Source organism: Artibeus jamaicensis, unplaced genomic scaffold (genome assembly GCF_021234435.1).
Source record: "Artibeus jamaicensis isolate MK-2021 breed Jamaican fruit bat unplaced genomic scaffold, CSHL_Jam_final contig_1998, whole genome shotgun sequence".
Classification (NCBI taxonomy): Eukaryota; Metazoa; Chordata; class Mammalia; order Chiroptera; family Phyllostomidae; genus Artibeus; species Artibeus jamaicensis.
This window is the reverse complement of record NW_026521407.1, coordinates 2,848,691-2,860,708: the sequence shown is the minus strand read 5'-3', so window position 1 is coordinate 2,860,708 and position 12,018 is coordinate 2,848,691. Positions and strand designations below refer to the sequence as shown.

General features: G+C 54.2%; 1 long non-coding RNA gene across 2 annotated transcripts; it reads right to left on the bottom strand.

Annotated features, from left to right (window-relative positions):
* Window positions 1–2,503: 2,503 nt before the first annotated feature.
* LOC128626114 (uncharacterized) lies at window positions 2,504–7,229 on the bottom strand. 2 transcript variants are annotated; one of them, XR_008390022.1, is made up of 3 exons: window positions 7,055–7,229; window positions 6,393–6,800; window positions 2,504–2,913 (listed from the first exon to the last, which is right to left on the bottom strand). It is a non-coding gene; the product is annotated as an uncharacterized LOC128626114 (long non-coding RNA). The 2 variants fall into 2 exon arrangements; XR_008390023.1 differs by lacking the exon at window positions 2,504–2,913 and adding an exon at window positions 4,232–5,823.
* Window positions 7,230–12,018: the final 4,789 nt, after the last annotated feature.

The following is a 12,018-nucleotide window of genomic DNA, read 5'->3' as shown; positions in this document are numbered from 1 at the left end:
TCCCAATGCCCTTAGGAACAAGGTTTCCTGGCTTTCCCCGCAGTTCAGTTTCAATGTGCAGTATGAACATGGCAAGTGGTCCTTTTGGGTGTTTAGTTCTTTACCTTTTACTTGACTAATGCTCTAAATGTTTCAAATTTATTTTATTAGATAAGTGTATATCTCTGTATACATGTATATGGTTAAAATGCACACACGTGTGCACAAAATTCACAGGGCATGAAAGAGAATACAGTGAAGGGAAAGTCTTCCGCCTCACGAGCCCTCAAGCCTCCTGATGCCCTTCCCAGAGGTAAGCGCTCTTACTGGTTCTGATATATCCTTTCAGAAATCAAATCTTCTGTGTTAGGAATTTTTAAAAAGCAACGTTTATCAGGTCATGGCCTAGAGGCTTCCTGGGTCAAGTGTCTGCTTCCTGAGTCACAAACATCGAAGCTACAGAAACACTGCTTCTCCGCACAACCATACATCTCTCAGCCTGTGGGTGCAAGGCTCTTTCCATACGACCCTATTTCCAGATGGGGAGACTGAGGCCGCCCTGGTCAGACAGTGCCAAGTCTGGAACCAGAGCCCGCGACGCTTTCAGCTACACCAGGTCTTGCAGATGGCGTGCGTGCGTGTGCATGTGTCCTTAGAAACAAATCCATTTTTTAAATGAAATCACACTGTCGACACATGTGACGGGAAAGCAGAGCCCCTCCTTCTATCGAAGTGGGGGTGTGGCAGAGGGAACCCATGGAGCCTCCCTCCTCGGAACCCTAGGGTTGAGGGACTACCGTGTCACCTTAGGTGACATCCTGGAGGTGACAGGAATTAGATATTCAGGCGGTTAAATCCAGGGTGGGAGAAGGGAACCAGAAGTTCCGGCTCAGCTCTCTGGAGGCAAGGCCGGGAACCCCTCCCCAGGCTGCCAGACTCCAGTTCTCCCCACATCCCAAGCAGGACAGTTGTATGGAGGAGGCTGCTTGGAGCCCACGTGTCCCCAAGAGGAGAGGTGGCCTCCTTTGAACTTGAAGGACTTGAGTTAGAGTTTAGGGGGATCTCCCCAGCAAAAAACTTCCGTCCTTCAAACTCGATTCTCCATAAATCTCAATTCCATCCACCCCCCTCCCTTGGCCCCCCCGCTCACTGCACTCCACCACACACTGGCCTCCTCCGCCTGCTCCCCCTGCCCTGTGTCCCCCAGATATCCACACCTCTGGGTCCTCCCCTGTGCCCACCCCCTCTCAGCGGGGCTTCCCCCAACCGCCCCTGATTCACACCACCCCCCTCTCTGCCCTCCCTGCTCTGCCTTCTCCGCGGCACGGACCGCTCTCCTGCATTCTCACCCGGTTGCCTCTCCCGTTAGATGTGAGATCCGTGAGGCTGAAGTCGCCTGTGCCTCTGGGACCTAGAACAGCACCAGGCCCGCAGCAGGCACAGGCAAGCCCTTGTCAGATGAGCGAGTGCGCGAGTGACTCCCTCCTAACAGACCCCCCTGCACAGGTGCCCCCTTAGGATGGAGGGGGTGCAACCTCACTGTGCCACAGTGGTCTTTTTTTCTGTTTGTGCCAAGTTGAACCAGCTCCTCGTGGTGGATGATGAGGACCCAAGGGAGAAAGCTGAAGACTGGGCCTTGGACAGAGACCACCACAAGGCCCGGGAGGAGCAGGCAGACGGTGTGGTTCCCTGCCCCCTGCCTGGTGCTTGGTCACCCCAGACACGGAGCCAGGGACCAGGAGAAGGGGGAGGCAGCCATGCATGGTGGCTGTGTCAGTGGGGCTGCTGGCCAAGTGTCTTCCCCCTCCACCCCCCATCGCCCCAGTGCCCTTAACCTGCCCTTGGCTCCTCAGATGAATCAGCGAGTTGCAGCCTCTGGGGTATTATTGCAGCACTTCCCCGGGGACAGGCTAGAGGCTCTTGCATGACATTAAGTAACACACCTGGGAGGGCGGGTGGCTCAGAAAGGCGGCCGCAGCCTGAGGCAAGGGTCATCCAGGGCCTGTGTCTCTGCAGGGAGACCCGGGCCCAGGAGACCGCAGGTGCCAGGAACCTGGGTGGGGGGGGGGTCCCCAGCCTGAGCTGAAAATCAACAGCTCAGGTACAAGCAGTCGAAGAAATAGTTCGAGGCAGCAAACCCGCACAGAAAGTGAATGCAGGTGTGCCTTGCCTTAGTCGCTCTTTATAGGAAAATCAAATATTCATCAAGGATACATTCCTCATTTTATTTTTGTGATGGATTTGAGATGGGGGCTTGGGGGGGAAACATCCATTTGTTGTTCCATCTATTCACGCAGTCATTGGTTGTTTCTCGTATGTGCCCTGACTGGCCTTGAACCTGATCAAACCTGCAACCTTGGCATATCGGGATGACACTCTAACCAACCGACCCACCCAGCCAGGACTTATTCCTCATTTTAAAGATTTTATTTCTTTATTCTTAGAGAGAGAGAAACATCAGTCACTAGCCTCTCCCAGCCCCCAACCTGGGACCTGGCCTGCAACCCAGCCATGTGCCCTTGAAACCAGAAAAGACTGCCTGTCACCACCAAACCCAATAAGCAATGACAGCGATTGAGTCTTTATGGGCGCTTTATTCTGGTGGCCGGCGATCCGGGAAGATGGCAGGTTCATACCCTAACAGACCATCTTCTCTTTTCTTTCCAGACCAAGGTTTCTATAGCAGGGAATAAACCAGGTGCGGTGAGGGGTTTTGAAGTTCAAGGAGGATCAGGTGAGAGAAACTGCGGCTTTCCTGTCCTGGGCAGTCAGCTGCTCCCAGGGGTGGGCGCTCTTCTGTCTCTCCCTGGAGCACAGTGGCCCAGATGCCTCCACTGGTCCCCGGACGGTAATCTCTAGCATCGCCCCAGGAGGTCGGCCGTTTTCCCAGGAGCCGGGATGGGCCTTATCTATCTGTACTTTCTGAAACAAAAGCTTTAACATATACATTCCTTGCTAGGCTTATAACTTTTTACCTTAAACTAAAATTTTGCAACTCTGGAGTCCCCCCCTATCACCCTGACTGGGAATCGAACCAGTGGCCTTTCGGTTGCCAGTGCTCCATCCACTGAGCCACAGCAGCCAGGGCTTGTTCCTCATTTAAACGGTGCTGCTCCTCGGGCACCATGCACACGTGAGCTCCTCTAATCGGTTGGAATTCATTGCCTTTATAAATATTCAGCTTCCACACAATAATCATTTGACATGTGGCACTTTCTGATGAACACATCTTGTCATCGGATTCCCAGAGGACCCTGTGGGGTGCCTGTAATGACCCCCACCCTGCAGGTGAGCAAACAGAGGCCTAGGGTGGGTAAGTCACACAGCTCAGCCGGGCCTTGGGTTTGCAGCTCTTCCCGGCACCTCACGCTGTGTCCGTGTGGCCCCGACGACAGCTCAAATCTGGGGGGTAGATGAGGAAGCCAGGGAGGTGAAGCCTCCAAATCAGCTCCTTGACTTGGAGCCCGGGGTTGGGCGTCAGACAAACCTGGACTCTCGTTGTAGGTTTACCACCCACTACCCCTGTGTGGCATGTACTGGATCTCTATGGGCCTCAGTTTCCTCATCTGCAAAATGGGGGTAATAATGAGGCGCTGTGGGGGTGAACTGAAGTGACATTTGTTGTCGCTTAGGGCAGGGCCTGTCATTCTTGTCACTTTTACAGTGTCTCCCACTCCTTACGCAGAATACCCACAGGGACCTGTGATGCAGCGCCTTCTCCGGAGTCGGGCAAGCTCTTCTCAGTCCTTCCCTCCCCTCACCACCCTCGCCCCTTCCAGAAGGTCGCACGGGGCTGGTTCTCTCTCATCCCCCAGGAGCTTCCCTGCCACGGCCTGACCCCACCTCACAGCTGCCAGCCGCTTGGCCAAGGATGAATGGCATCCCCCACGGCCCCACTGGTGCATGGCCACCCGCCTCTGCCTGTGGCAGGGACTGGAGCCTGGACGTGCCTGGCAGGCTGCCAGCGCTTCCTTGGTAGGACGCCCCGCCACGCCCTCTGGCCCCTCTATTCCGGGAGCTGTAATTTAGACAGCCCGCCCCGCCCCAGTTGCTATCTGTGGCAGCAGTCACCAGTCCCGAGGGCCCTGCCCACCCCCTCACCGCCCCGCCCCGGGCTGCCTGTTCATAAACACCTCCCAGGCTGCCCTATTATCTTGGGCTCCTTGGCTCTGGGGAGGGGGCCTTGCCACCCTGGAGATACCAACGACTCCTCAGACCTGGGGGAAGCCGGCCGATGTGGGCAGAGGCCAGACGAAGCCCTCGCCCGTGAAAGCCCAACATAGCAGCCCTCACAGCCTGACCCTGAAGCCTGCTGTGGTGGGGTGGGGCGCAGGACAGAGCCTGTCATTATCTCCCGGCACCCCGGGGACTAGGTCAGCCCAGGCCACAGTCTTCCCGAAGGCCCTGCCTTAGCTAGGTGTGCTCAGCCACAAGGCCACGAAAATGGGGGTGGGGGAGGGAGAGTCAGTAACAGCAGCAAAAGTGATGTTTCTAAAATATAAACGAGGTTGCGTTTCTCTCACTGGAAATCTTCTGTGGCTCCCCATGGCCCCGAGGGATGAAGCTCGCAAGAGCCTCCTCCTCTGCCCTTTCTACTGTTTCCCTCACCTCAGGACCCTTGCACAAGCTTTCCCTGTGCCTGGCCACAGCTGTCCCCTGCACCTAACTCCTCTCCATCCTTGCACAAGCTTTCCCTGTGCCTGGCCACAGCTGTCCCCTGCACCTAACTCCTCTCCATCCTTGCACAAGCTTTCCCTGTGCCTGGCCACAGCTGTCCCCTGCACCTAACTCCTCTCCATCCTTGCACAAGCTTTCCCTGTGCCTGGCCACAGCTGTCCCCTGCACCTAACTCCTATCCACCCTGCGGGTCTTGGCTTAGAAGTCACTTGTCATGGAGCCTTCCCCTGACGTCACCACACGTGCACATTCTCCCTGGTCCTCCCCTCGGACTGGGATGAATGTCCCCACCGAGTTCACCAGAAGCACAGGCCAGCGCCTGGGCACCTGTCTGTCTCCCTGGCTGACTACAAACACTCCGAGGGCAGGGGCTCTGTCCGTGCACCTTGTTTCTCCAGCGCATTGCCCAGTCCTGGCATGTGGTAGGTGTGCAAGGAAAATTCATTGAAAGAACACATGAGTGGATAAATGAATGACTCCTCTGCCCCTTCAGGATGAGTAGATCACTTGGGGGATATTTGCTCCTTTGTGCCCTTCATTTTCCCAGAGAGCCTCGGCTTCAGTGTTCTGTCCCTGTGTCCTCCAAGCATAACTTCAGGTTTGCAGCACTGTCTGTCCATCTGACCTGGAAAACACGGCTGCCGTGGCTATGGACCTGCTGGTGGGGAGCACCCAGGGGCGCCGAGGTTGTGCTGTAGGACAGCAAGGCATCTCTGGGCGAGAGGGAGGCGGGCACAGAAGGAGGGAGTCCTCGGGCCATGAGTCACTCACGAGCGGCTCATCTGTCACCAGGAAGGAGGCGGATGTGCTTGCCCGGTGGGCTGTCAGGTTATTTTGGCACTTTCTGCTGTGATGCACAGATACTCTGTGTGGTTTGCTGCTTCCAAAGAGGAAATGGCAAACAACAACTCACAGCTGTGACGCGCCGGAGTTGGATTATTCTGCCTGTTGCCCCTGTAAATATTGGAGAACCTCCGAAATGGGAGTCTTTCTGCAACCAAATTGTGTTTCCTTCATCATTTCCCTCCCCCTGCAGTTTCAGTGGAGTTTGTCCCAGGTCACCTGGAGGCTGGAAAAATACGGCCACTGCATCTGTTTCCACCTCCCGAGAACGTGACACCCACTCCCAGGAATTCAGCCGTGAAGCCGAGGTGCAGGGTCCAGGCCCTTTAGGGAGAGAACAAGAGCAGTAGGGACCCAGCATCCCACCTGCCTGCTCCTGGAGGTCAAGTCCCGTGGGGCCAAAGCCAGGCCTAGTGAGGGCAACCCATCTAGGGGCAAAATGGGCAAAAGGCACCCTCTGGGTGGGTCATGTGATCCAGACATACTTTTACTTCTAGGCCTTTGCACTTGCTGTTCCCTCTGCCTGGATGCTGTTCCCCCTCGGATTTCTATGGGCTTACTTCCCCAGGTCTTTGTTTAAAGTGGCCCCCTTTTAGGCAGACCTTGCCTGGCTACCCTATTTGAACTGGACCTCCCTCACTCTCTCCCCATACCCTGCATTATTTTTCTCCACAGATCTTACTGCTGCCTGACACTGCGGATGCCTTCCCTCCCTCCGTCTGTCCTTCCTTCCCTCCTTCTTTCCTTCCTTCCCTCCTTCCGCTGTGTGCTTCCTTTCCATAAAAAGAACATGGCAATTGTGTTTGCAGGCGGAACTCTGGTTTAGTTCTCTATTACTGTTTAAGAGATTACCCCCAAAATTTAGCAGCCAGCTTAAAGCAGGCATGTATTACCTCCCACCATGACTGCAAGCTGGGAATCCTCATCACGGGGTTCTGGTCGTCTGAAGGCCTGATTGGAGGGTCTGCCACCAAGCTCCCTCACTGGCTGGGGGCGGTCCCCAGGTCTGCAGGCTGCTGGCTGGAGGCTTCAGTTCTGTGCCGCGTGAACCTCGCTAGAGGGCTGTCTACGGTGTGACAGCTCACTTCCTGAAGAGCAAGTGATCCGAAAGGGACAGCAAGAGGGCGAGAGAACACCCAGGACAGAAGCCACTTTTATTCCCTACCTCGGAAGAGATGTACCTTGGCTCCTGCACAATGCCACCTTCACACACACCAGGTGTGGACCTGGAGGCCATCTTGCGGGCTGGCTATGACCGTCCCCGACACATACCCGGCACACAAAAGATGCTCAAGAAATAGCTGTCGAAGGAAAGCAGGGTGATTTCAGCAGATTGATTTCAGCAGAATGCCCAGTGCGGGCTTCAGTCCTCATGGGGAACTAAGAGCCCTGACCGCTGCCCCATCCCTGGAGATCCAACTCCACATTCCAGCTGGAGTTCAATCTTAAACACATTCAGCGTTCCCCAACATTGCCACCCTGCCCCCGCGATGCCCTCTTGTAATGCAGCGCCCCCCCTTTCGCTGTGTGAACTTGGGCAAGTTCCCAGACTCACAGGACTGTTGTGGGTATTAAAGAAACGAGGGTGTGAGCGTCACAGTGTCTGACACAAACAAGTGCAGCCGCCACAGGCCGTACTATGTGGGTGTTGGCGTGATGTGCGTGTGCGTGTGTGTCTCCGTAGGTCTGATATTCTGAGAGCAGTCTCTGGGAGGAGCTGTCCGAGGCTGGTCACATGGTCCAGACAGCAGGTTTATCGCCTGGGCCAGAGATAGTCCCCTGAGGGGGCCCCTGTCACCCAAACAGGCAGGAGAGACAAGGGACACCAGGCTGCTGTCCTCTCACACCAAGCAGTACGAGGTTTGCAAGGCTGCGAGGGGAGGGGCACTGGAGCATCAGGGAACCTTTTGAAAGTTTACATGACAAATGCAAATTTGTACATAAACACAAACACCCCCCAAGTGTATATAATAAGCTCGGTACATTCACCACGGGCCACAGCTTCCGGACGCTCACACTGAGCTGCAGTGCCCATAGAGGCGATGGCCGGAGCTTGGGCCTCCTGAATAAATCGGAGAATGCATGCACGGAGGAACACATAAAAAAAAGAATCAAACGACTGCCAAAAAGACTAGAATCTTGGAATTTTTGCTGGTGAGCAGCACATCTTGTCCACCCGTATAATTGCCTCCAGAACACTGGCTGGCTTCGAGTTTTGCCTCGGCCACCTTACCAACGGTAGGACCTTGGACATGTCACCCAGCCCCTCGCAGCTCCACTGGCCTCATCAGGAAACGATGTGCATATCACAGAGTGTGATCCGTAAGCCACAAAGCCTGTGAAGATGGTGAAGTGTTCCTATTTGGGTCGGACTCTTATTCTGGTGGGTGCATCAGGATTGGCAAAAAGGAATGGAATTATCATACGCATCTGCCCTCAAGGGCTTCCATTGGCACAGACCTGCCTTAAGGGTGGGAAGATGCCTGGGTGGGGTAGTTTGCTCAAAGAAAGGCAAAAAAAAAAAAAAACAAGCTGAGCTTCTTGGGCTGTCCTTAGTTAGCACATCCACAGTCAGCTGGCCAAGTTACCGCACAGCTAAAGCTGGGAAGGCTTCCTCTGGGCTCATTCCAGGCCTAAGGCCACACCCTACGCCAGTAAACTAGACTGAGAATTCTGCAATTTTTCAGGCAACAAATATTTAGTGAGCAGCTACTCCTGGTCAAGATCAGTGCCAGGTGCAGGGGACCCGCTAAGGTCCCTCTCCTCTTTGGAGCTGACAGTCTGATGGGAAGCAGCTGTTATCAATCACCCAGAAATGCAGGTGCTCCACAGACGTCTAAGGGGAGGCTTTGATCTCGGTGGGGACGGCGAGAGTGAAGGCAGGACATACTTTTGTTTTAGATTTTTTAAAAGATTTTATTTATTTTTAGAGAGAGGGGAAAGGAGGGAGAAAGAGAGGGAGAGAAACACTGATGTGAGAGAGAACCATTGATTAGTTGCCTCTCACACGCCCCCAACTGGAGCCCCCACCTGCAACCCAGGAACCAAACCAGCAATCCTTTGGTCCACAGGCAGGTGCTCGATCCACAAAGCCACACCATCCAGGGCCAAGTTTCCTTTGAGAAGTGACATATGAGCTGAATGCTGAGCCCACTGAGAGTTTGTGGATGGGGCAGGGAGTACTCTGGGCAGAGTGTGGCACAGTTTCTGCCCCACAGCAAGTGCAAAGGGCCTGTGGTAGCACAGCTGAAAATCTGAAGGAAGGCTGGCATGGTGAGAGCACTCGGACCAGAGTGAGGAGGAGAGGGGTGTGAGGTGTGACTAGAGAAGTAAGCAGGGACACGTGGCAGGCAGAGACCGCATCGCCTTGTTCTCTGTCATGTGCCATTTGCAGAGGCGAAGGAACTGGAGTGGCAGATTTCAAGTCTCTGAATAGCTGTGACACAGAAGGAGGGTGCCTCCATGAGGAACAGAGCAAAGAAATAAAATGGAGTCCCTCTAGTCAAGCTGCTAAATTACTAGAATCAAGTAGGTTGAAGTGCGAAAAAATATTTCTGTCCTTGTTTTAACTGGACACTTACATTTTTAACTTCCCAGTCCTGTGTCAATGCCTAGATTCACCTCCCATCTCCAGATAACCTTCTGGTTACTTGCCTGAAGGACTAAGGAAAGAATGTCCAGGTTCCCAGACCACCTGACATCCATTATCCCAACAACTGGTCATCTAGAAGACCGAGCCTTCTGAAGAATGTGGGTTTTGTTTTGTTTTTGTTTTTGTTTTTTACCATAAGAACTCAGCTTCTCTTTCTCCTTCGGAACAAAACGTCCAGGCTCTTCTTTGATTCTTTGGCCACTCAGAAGCCAGCGGGAGAGCGAATGCCCCAACAAGTGGAGTTTGAGTCAGATGGGAAGGACTGAGGCAGGCTGGGGGCTCGCCTTCTCTGCTCCACTCCAATCTGCCCACAGGGGCTGGTCTGTCTGCTCGTTCCCTTCTGTGTTCTGTCCCCTCTGCCTATTACTCCTCATCCTGATGCTTATGGAAGGAGGGCAGTGGACAGCTCAGCTCTGTTCAAAAACAAAATTCATCCAAGTAAATTTGAACATCTAATTGGCTTTATGAAGCAATCCATGAATCAGGCAGCTTCCCACCTAGCAACTAGAAGGGCACTCCCAGGAGTTGTACAAATGGAAGGTTTATAAGAAGGGTGGGGCAAGGGAGCTTTTAACAAAAGAAGAGAAAGGATTGCTTGGGGGTTGGGACATCTTTTTGTGTGTGTAGGGAGGGAAGAAAGTGAAGGGTTTTTATCTTACGGATTGTCTGTTCTTTCTAAGGGGGATGGAGAGGGCCCACACGACAGATGACCTTACTGGTGCTTGACCAGAAAATCCCAGGCTGGTTGATTAAGATTACATTTCTGGGAGAGGTTGAAACTGCAGTGAGGTCAGGTAGGAGGCCTTTTGGGACCTGAGGTTTTCTCTCTTTAACAACTATGGCCAGGTGAGTGAGTCTGTTGGATGGGAAGGCTCAGCGGGAGGGAAGAGCTGGTAAGAGTTGTCTCCAGGCTGCACAGGAGAGAAATCTGGGGAGGAAAGGGGAGGGGACAGCCCCGCAGCCAAGAACTGGAGTTGGGGTGGGAAGGGAAGGGAAGGAGAGCGGAGAGGTCAGGATGAGGCATCTGCAGGTGGTTAGGAGCCTCCTCTACGCTGGAGGCGCTGCAGTCCCAGCTGCCTTGCCTGCCGCAGGACAAGACAGAATTGCCCTGGTGGTTACTGGCAGAACAGATCTGCCTGTTTTTCTTGCCTGGCACTCTTTTGGGAAGGCCTGTTTGCTTGTCTGGGCCCCTCTCTAGACTGTAAGCTCCTTGAGAGCAGGGTCTGTGTCTTGTTCAAAATCATGTCTCCCAGTGCCTGATGCCATTCATTAAGACTTGTCCAATGAAGGAAAGCACAAACCAATGAGCACTGTATTGTAGAGATGACTTGGTGAGCAGGAGGCTGCCTGTAGCTGCCGATGCTCAGCTCAGCAAAGCTGAGCCCTGATCTACGTTATCATCACATCCAAGGACCAAGGACGGGTGGGACAGCATAGAACGGCAACTCAAAACCCAGACGCTTTCCCTTTCCAGTGGTGGTGACCTGCCCATGACAACATGCCTCTTGCTAACTATCTCCTTCATTCCTCCCCGGAAGAGAAGAGAAAACACAAGAAGAGCCTGGTGCGGAGCCCCAATTCCTACTTCACAGGAATTGCTAATTACCGATGGCTGTTGAGGAAGGGCATCAGAGACCTGGGCGGGGGGTCTGCTCAGTCTTGGTCCCACACCCCCAGGACAGTGCCTTACGCCCAGAGCACCCTATGGCCATTCTTGCAGAAGTGCCTGAATGGGGACGCTCCCAGCAGCCTTTTTCACTAAGCCTACCCACATCAGCCACCAGACCCCGGAATGCCCTTTGGGTTCTGCAGACAGCAAAGTGCAGACTCCAACGTCCGGGCTGATCACCACTTGCCACACAGTGTCCTTGGGCAAGGTGCTTTCTTAATGTTATCTAGCTTCTGCTTTCTTATTTGGCAAACCAAGAATACCCAAACCCATCTGCGAGGGTTGCTGTGAGGATTAGGTGCCGGGCACCCAGCTGGCCCTTCCTCGGGTGGACAGACTAGGGCAGATCTGCCCCTCACTCGTCCTTGCCCCTCTGGACTGATTGCAGAGCAGGAGGCCACATTCCTGGATGTGTGGCCTCACTGGCTCTAACACGCAAACCTTGGGCAAGAGTCGTGCCCTCTGTGCAGACCGGCTGCAGAACGCCATCCCTGGCTGCCTGAGTCAGGGGTCACCAGGGACTTTTGGCCCCGTCACCCCAAGATGACTCCTGTGTCTATGAGCTGTCTGCCAGGAGGACTGACCGAGGTCCCACAGTGAACCCCACAGGGGAGGAAGTCCTGCAAGCCTGAGTGCTGGTCAGGGGCCGCAACCCCCTGTGGGCTGGGGTGGGGGTGGGATCCACACTCCATTTCCGTCCCCACCTTTAGGCACATGGCCAATCACCCAGCTTACTTACTGGCACAATGAGACGGGACAGTTCAAAGAGACAGGGTTGGGTCCTGAAAATTTTAGTGCAGGAAGAACTAACGCAGTTTCTACATTTCCCCCACGCAGGCTCCTTGCCCACAGCTCCTGATGACTTCGGGGTCCCCATCGCTGGAAGGCAAGGCTGGGCAGTAATAGGAAGTCATCAGCCTACCCCTTCCCCAGCCCCACCAGGGAGTTTGGAAACCAGGCTGAAAACCGGGCTGCTGACTGCCTCAAAGGGGCAGCTGACTGCCTCAAAGGGGCAGCTTTTGAACCTAGCGCCAGGGGCATTTGACCTGGGGCCAGTCATTTGATCTCTTTCAGTCCCAGTTTCCTTGTAGTAAAATAAGGACAGTACTGGAGTGACTGGTTCATTAGTGGGAAGAAGCAGTGAGGTAGCAGATGCAATGCGGCGGGGTGGGGGGAGATTTTTTTTTTCAATACATCC